General features: G+C 43.0%; 1 protein-coding gene across 4 annotated transcripts in view; it reads right to left on the bottom strand.

Annotated features, from left to right (window-relative positions):
• The window catches only part of LOC135216336 (ubiquitin-protein ligase E3B-like), a 776,183-nt gene extending 769,550 nt beyond the window's left edge, over nucleotides 1-6,633 (bottom strand). For 2 of the 4 annotated variants that reach the window (XM_064251539.1, XM_064251543.1), the window contains exon 1: nucleotides 2,135-2,483. The gene's annotated coding sequence lies outside the window, so the exon portion shown is untranslated. Of the gene's footprint in view, nucleotides 1-2,134; nucleotides 2,484-6,533 lie in introns of those variants that run through there. The other 2 variants (XM_064251540.1, XM_064251541.1) reach the window with 2 other exon arrangements.
• Nucleotides 6,634-8,087: the final 1,454 nt, after the last annotated feature.

Raw genomic sequence — 8,087 nt, 5'->3', positions numbered from 1 at the left:
CTTCGGGCACACGAAGTCCGGTCGCGGCAGCACGGCAAACCCAGGTGGCGGATCACACTCCCCCGTGATACGGCGAACTGGCCCCTGCACCGATGTAGTAGGTGTTACAGAAGACCGCGTGCGGGGTGTACACCAGGTGAGGAGGTGAAGCGTAGCCAGGTGTTGTAAGGGTCGTGGTGGTGGTCGTAACCGTCGCATGAGTGACCGCCACGGAGCCAGCGAGATGGTAGAGCAGCCCCTGGACACTCGGCACGCCCTGCAGCCCCAACGATGCCCACACCTGTCCGAGGTCGTCCTTCGCGGCAACCGCACCTGAGGAAGGCAAAGTCCGGGTGATTAGCAGGCTCCTCTACCCGCTCGCCCGAAGACGAACGGATAGAGGACCCAGAGTACAACTCGACGTCAGGGTATCTAGCGCCCTCCTCCACACTCGACAAGTCAGGTGAGGAGAAGGACCTAGAAACCCCCGAAGGGGAAGGCGCAAACGTGGAAGCTGAGCGGGCGGGCAGGAAAGACGACGAAGTGTCCGTAAAAACCAAAGGAGTCGCCGGGAGAGCTTTCCGACGACTCCTTTGCAGGCCTTCGCTTCTCCTGCCCTCATACAAAATCCACTGCGCCTTCCGACCAATTATTACAAACTTCACATGGCTCGGCTCGGGTGCATTCGCGCCCCCGACACCGAGCGCACAAAACATGTGGGTCAATTTCCGGGAATGAGCGGAACTTCCCGCATTACGCCCCTTCGGTACCCGGGCATAGTCTCCGTGGGGGGGTAGCGAGGCGAGGAGATTCCATAATTGACCAAAATATCACAATTCAATGAAAAAAGAGAAATGATTGTACTTACAATGATTCTTTCATACACAAACACAGCCATATACTCAAGGAAAGCAAACGACGAGAAGCGGGCAGAGAGCGTCGAACACACACGTCTACTCGCTGTGAGGCCGAAAGCAAAAGTGATTTGTTTACCTCCCAGTCGCGCGCGCGCGCCTGTCGGACAAGCAGTTAACTACCGAACCCCTTGTTCGAAAGCTTACGACCTATCCAGCTGCCGCTAGTACCTTCCTATTGTAAAAGGACCGAAGGTTTGTATGCCGTGTCGGAACAAAACGAATATTTTCAAATTAATAATCATAAATATGTAAAATATTGATGCTTTACTATGTATTTAAAAAACTATCGAAGTGCACTCTTCGTCGTCTTATACAAAACAGTTGTTTACTCGGTGAGGGAAAGTTTTCCGCCGATTTTGTGTGATGAAACCAGCTGCCCATCGTCTGTGGTACAAGCTGGCTGTTGGCCCCCAGTACAAGTGGTGTGCAGATTTATCACAGGAAATGGTTAGTTTATTGACACAAGCGACACCGTAAACATCGAGATTGCGTCAATCTTCTAAATAGTACTTCGAGTTGTAAGTAAAAATGTTGAACGCGTTTTGGTGAGATTTGCACTACGTTTGACACCGTTATCACTACCCTCTGTTTAAATCTTAAAATTTGGCCTTAATTTCTAACTTTGGAGAAAATACTTACTTCGAAAGGAGAGTAGAGGTCTTCTGTTCCGTTTCTCACCAACAACAAGTCGCGACTGATGCCCATCTCCAATGTCAGGACACGTTATAATGTACTTTTTTTAGATTGTCCACGCTGATCGTACATGGTCCACTCTGTACCCTACGGTTTTTTACCTTAAGTTTGCATTGTGCATGGCTAGACTTTCATTAACTCATTAACTTCTGTTTAAGCTTAAATTATGACATTATTTTGCACTTTTGGAGAAAACACAAAAATATTGAGAGGAAAGTAGAAGTCTTGAGGTGTTGCTTCCACGACCAATGACTCATGATTGGTGTCCATCTCCGGCGTCAGGATGTGTAGAAGTACTTTTTCTAAAAGGTGGGTCGAGTGGGCAAGTCAATTTCCAAGGTAGGTACCTAGTAGTAATAGGCTACCTACCTGATGCCAGTAGGCCCATTGTTCCACACAAGCTGCTTACATATAAGGAGCATTTACCTAGTCTGCAATTACTAGGCTACATTAGACTAAGGTCGTATCGTAATTTCAGTCTACATTCCGCTAAACTATGGGGTAGACAGAACATGCACTTAGCAACACCACCATCACGAGCTTACCTGACACCGCCCAAGGGGCAGGATATTTCTTTTGGGCCAGCAACGATCTTTTCGAATTCCTATGATACGGAATACTAATAGTAGTCTGTTTACAAAACATTTGGAAAGTTCAAATGTTTTCATAGCCTTGGCCACGGCACCCCATTGGGCTATCTAGCTAACGAGCAAAATAGCTGGAATGACTTTCAAACCCTCCCAATTCCACAAATTTTAAACTTAAAGGTCATTTTTGGGATAATCAATCGGTAAAATAACTGAATCGCTATACAAATAACTGGAATTTTACCACTGACACCGTTCCGTCGCAAAATACTCAGTTTGTTTACATTTTGCAGTTACTATGGTTACCAATAGATGGCAGAAGCGACGAGCTGTCATGAGAAATTTTTGGTAGTAGCACTTATGTACGACTTTTGTATTTCATTAAGATGGAGATCCGAGGTCGAACAAGTAAAAGTTCTGGTCACAAAACATAAATATCACCGCATAAAAGAACAATTACTTTGTTTTCATCTTACTAAAACCTGCAGGTAGCTACGGGTCTCACTATTTACCGAAACTGCCCACGAAACATCCTAAACGATCCAGATGTGCTTGTTTTATATTTGTAAACTTGTTTAATTACTGTGTATACTTGTTTTAGGATTGCAAACTTATTTAAACAGGGCACTTGAAGATGGAAGTAGTATAGCGATAAGAGCAATTTAATTAGTAGCATGTGTCACATAAGTTAGACAATGAGAAACACTTTGTAATATAGTCTTGTGTATAATGATATCAGACAATTTTGGTAGATAATTGAAAATATATTTTTAAACTATTAACATAATAATTTAACATAACAATATTTGCTTGTTTGTTTGTATGGTGTTTTTACGTTTCATGGTACCAGTGGTTGTTCAGTAACGGGACTTCCGAACCACGTCGAGAGTGAACTTCTAACACCAGAAATACACATCTCTAACCCCTCAGTGGAATGCTCGAGAATCGAATTCGCGGCTACCGAAGTACCAGGCCCAGGGTGACCAGACGTCCCGTATTTGACGGGATTGTCCCATATTTATGACATCTGTCCCGTGTCCCGTATCGACCCTCCCCGGGACGCCTATTGTCCCGTATTTTCAATATTTGAAAAAAAGAAAATCCAATATACTAGTGAAATTTTGCAAAATACGGGGTAAAGGCGGCCGCCCAAAATTGGCAACAGTGCAGTGGGCCGAGAACGAACAAATCTGTCTTGGTATTTGATATTTTTAAACATAAGGCAGCATGTCCTACAAAAATTGCAACAAAAAAGTGAAGAGGAAATGTACTTTTAGACCAGAGTGGCAAAATTACGGTAAGTTAAAGCAATGTCTCGTCCCCCAAAACAACAAAAGCGGAGCGTACTGCAAAATATGCTGGAGGAATTTTAGCATTACGCACGGTTGACTGAGGGATGTGCGACAGCATGGATCAACAGCAGCACAAATCAAATAAACAAGCAGCCTCAGCTGGATCCGTGTTAGAAATAAGATCATTATTCCCAGCAAAAAATTCTACAGAGGCAGAAAAGGTATAATATAATATTATATATATATATATATATATATATATTATATAATATATATATATATATATACATATATATATATATATATATATATATATATATATATATATATATATTATCAGCAAAAATTCTACAGAGGCAGAAAAGGTCAATATATATATATATATATATATATATATATATATATATATATATATATATATATATATATATATTGTTCAACTACCTCTCCAATTTAGGTGTCCCTTATTTCAGTTTTCAAAATCTGGTCACCCTGACCATGCCCATACCGATCACGCCACTGCGGCACTTATAATATTTGCATACCTGAATAAAGACTTCTCAGAGCTGTAACTACCATCTTCAGCTCTAACATATGATGAACAGTAAAATTTTAGAGAACTCTTACTCCACTCATTCAGGAGACTTTTATCCATTAGTACACAATCTGCACATTCTGAGCACTGTATGACATTTGCATTATTACGCCTCTGACTACAAACACCACAGGGATACATTGGCAGAGGGGCAAACTTGACTTTCTTATGCTTTGGCGTTTTGATAACTTGTATAACAGCCAAGAGACAACTGACAGAATCTGAACCTTTAATCATTTTTATGCTGATACCAGATCACATGAACAACCACTGCCCAGGTAATTACATATAAAGAGTGAAGAAACCCTATTAACAATTACCAAAAATGACAGTTTTGAAAATGGGGTAAAGCCTAGTCAGTAGCTGTTAGTAGGGAGGCGTGAGGAAGCCAAGCCCATTGATCCACTTTAATTTAACAATAATAAGATTATTACTATTTAAGAAGCCCATCAAGATACTGCACTTGATTACGCTACAGTGGCATGGTAGCCTACGAAGCTAGTTGCTAAAACTAGAGGCCACCATTGTAAGGACAACGCTTTTTCCCTATTTTCATCAAACTCAATCATCAAGTCGCGTTGTTCTTACTTCCGTCTGATAGAGGGTTCCGCGGCCTTTTCGCCGATGTATAACACGTGCAATTCCATTATTTGTACGCTTAATTATATCTAAATGAATATCTGTAAGAAAACACAGATTTACTGTCTCGGAGTCATTTCTGTTTGTGGTGCGAGACTGCACTACATATCCGTCTGTACCTGTCTATGTCAACCCAGTTTGTCTGTAAATAAATCATCAGTACCCAGCTACCTGTCTTAATCTCTGGTCCTCACAACTGGTGACCTCCCGGAGTTGGTGACACAGCGGTTTAGGCCCAGCCTTTAACGGACTAATTACGGCCGCTCACCTTCAGAGAACCTTTAACGGACTCAATACGGCACCACAGTTTAGGTCTCTGAAAACTCCACTGCGAGGACGACACCAACGCCATTAACGGACTAATTACGGCACTGCTTCCCAGCGTGTTTTGGCGTTTATTTCGAGGACGGGTAGCTGGGTGCTGGTCACCCAACACAAAATTCAGGCGGCGATTCAGAAACATCCATCCGACGTCGCAGCCTCCTTTGTCGCTGCCGCACACGTGGGCCTGCTCGGCCCCCTGACGTTGCTGCCTGTGGGCCTCTTCAAACCCTCGACGCTGCCGTTATTCCTGGGGCTCGCTTGGCCTTCCTGATGTCGATGCTACACCTGTGAACCTGCTCACCCTTTCTGACACCGCCGCCTGCAGTCCTCCTCGGCCCACCGACACCGCTGCCACGCCCGTGGGCCTCCCCTGCCTGCCGATGCCGCTACCTTTGGGTTTCCTCGACCTGCTGACGCCGCTGCTCACTTGTGGTTCCGCTCTGCCCGCGGGACGCCGCTGCCGCGCTGGGGACTTCCTCAGCCCAACCTACGCCGCTGCTGCACCTGGGGATCACCACGGCCCACCACACACAATGCAGCTCTCTCTCTCGCAGTCTTGGTAGCCCGTCATACAGTAGAACCCCCCAGGCTACCGCCAGAGGAGGCATCCTGTCAATCAGCAGAACCGAAGGACTATACTCGAGGATGCCCCACAACAAGTGTCACAAGGACACGGGGTCGCCCCCTGCCTCAAGATTGTCATCCAATAATTACTCCATAATCATTGTCTTGGGGCGGAGTATTTGTAAGGACAACGCTTTTTCCCTATTTTCATCGAACTCAATCATCAAGTCGCGTTGTTCTTACTTCCGTCTGATAGAGTGTTCCGCGGCCTTTTCGCCGATGTATAACACATGCAATTCCATTATTTGTACGCTTAATTATATCTAAATGAATGTCTGTAAGAAAACACAAATTTACTGTCTCGGAGTCATTTCTGTTTGCGGTGCGAGACTGCACTACATATCCGTCCGCACCTGTCTATGTCAACCCAGTTTGTCTGTAAATAAATCATCAGTACCCAGCTACCTGTCTTAATCTCTGGTCCTCACACCATACATACAATACAAAACAAATGTCAGCTGATGTCGTGTTTAATTACTGTTTAAACAAGTTTACCATTATAAAACAAATATGCACAGTATGTCACGATGTTATGAGGGGGATAGTCCTACCCGAAGGGAAAAGCCCCAGCCCTTACACAAGGACAGCTCAATGGAAACGCACGGAATTTTGTTGATTTTATTGTAAAAAATAAGGTTCTCTGATACCATATTTACAAAATTACAAGGTTACTGAACAAAAATGAGGTTAGATTACACTTTCCTGTACCGAGGACACAATGTGGCCACGCTACCATGAGATTCCAAGAAAATCTCAAAAGGAACACAAAATTTCACTCCAACTATCACAGGTACATGATTTCGATACAATACAGCTTAATAGCAGCAAACACTTTACAAATCACTAAACCCAATGATGGCAAAGATACACATTGATTACTTACTGTACATGGTCATGGTGACTAAAGTCACTCAAGTCTCTCGCAACTACCTTCTGTGTGGAAATGTACATGCTAACCCTGGAGCCCTCTCTTCCCAATTGATGTTAATCGGATGACTATACTCTGTTTTTTTCCATCTGTCCACCCACCTGTGGTGCTTGCATATGGTAACACTGCGTCCCGGGTTTTAAACAGTTACGCTATGCAAATAAAAGGATATCTGGGCGTACATTCGCAACTGAAAAGTACTTTGATAATTTACTGTATGCGAATTACACAGTTAATATTCGAAATAGGATATTGTTACTATTGTTGAATGTAAGCTGCCTTTTCGGGGTGGTGAATGGAACAGCCAGACACAGTGGCGGGAAAATTGCTTCTCTCAGTGTTCGCTACGGCAAGATGTCAACTTTATTGGACCACACCTGCTCTGCTACTAAGCTACATGTTACTTCATTACACGTAAGTATATCAGTATATACTTTCAATTCTTATAAAGTCAATACATTATTGTTGCAGTAGTGAAGAGCGAGAGAAGCAATTTTCCCAACACTGTGTCTGGCTGTTTCATTTTCCACCCCGAAAAGGCAGCTTACATTCAACAATAATAACAATATCCTATTTTGAATATTAACGGTATAATTCGCATACAGTAAATTATTAAAGCCTTTTTCAGTTGCAAGTGTGCACCCAGATATCTTTTTATTTGCCTAAAACTTACACATAGAGTATCTATTTAAAACCCGGGATGCAGTGTTACCATACGCAAGCACCACAAGTGGGTGGACAGATGGGAAAAAAACAAGTATAGGGAGATTACAGCCTGCGGGGTCTTTTTATACTCACGTGGACTGGTCAATTATGTTAGAATTTTTATTTATAAAAATGGCATATCCTTTTCTTATATATAGAAATTAATGTACTATAACAAACAGGAGAGCATTCCATGGGGAGCCAGAGTAACTTGGAAATAAAAATACACACAAGAACCATCACATTTTTGCCTCCAAAGCAAATATTTGGAACCTTCCCTACCAATAAGGGCGGGAAATGTATGTGGAGTGGCGAGATTACATCATGAAAAAATAGCGCACATATTTTTTCATGACATCCTCCACCTTCCAAAGAAAAGGGGCGAGGCAAAGGCAGGCAACATGCAATTGGCGGGGCAAGTGAACATGGTTTTGTGGAACTGTCGAGGCCTAGAGGCGGGCACAGCACTATGACACACGTCTAGCTCTCGATGGCATACAGCTTCAGTACTGAGTGATCACTCGACAAATGGCAAAGGTAACAAAGCATTAACATCAAAATCAGGGTACTTGTATCTGATGTTCAACATGTTACTGACCGTATTACTGTTGAAAGTGTTAATGCAGAAACACAAACAATGTCGTTAGTTTTTAAGTAGTAGTTTAAAAGTTGAGAGGTATGCACTCATCACGTGGTTTTACCTCACTTCCTAAGGTTCTGAAGTTTCTTTTGGCAGTTCAAACAAGGTGTTCAACGAGCACAATTGTTTTATATATTTCGTAATTTAGAGGATACATAATTGGG

The sequence above is a fragment of the Macrobrachium nipponense genome, chromosome 6, assembly GCF_015104395.2.
Source record: "Macrobrachium nipponense isolate FS-2020 chromosome 6, ASM1510439v2, whole genome shotgun sequence".
Taxonomy (NCBI): Eukaryota; Metazoa; Arthropoda; class Malacostraca; order Decapoda; family Palaemonidae; genus Macrobrachium; species Macrobrachium nipponense.
The sequence above is the reverse complement of the archived record's forward strand: the minus strand, read 5'-3'. Positions and strand labels throughout refer to the sequence as shown.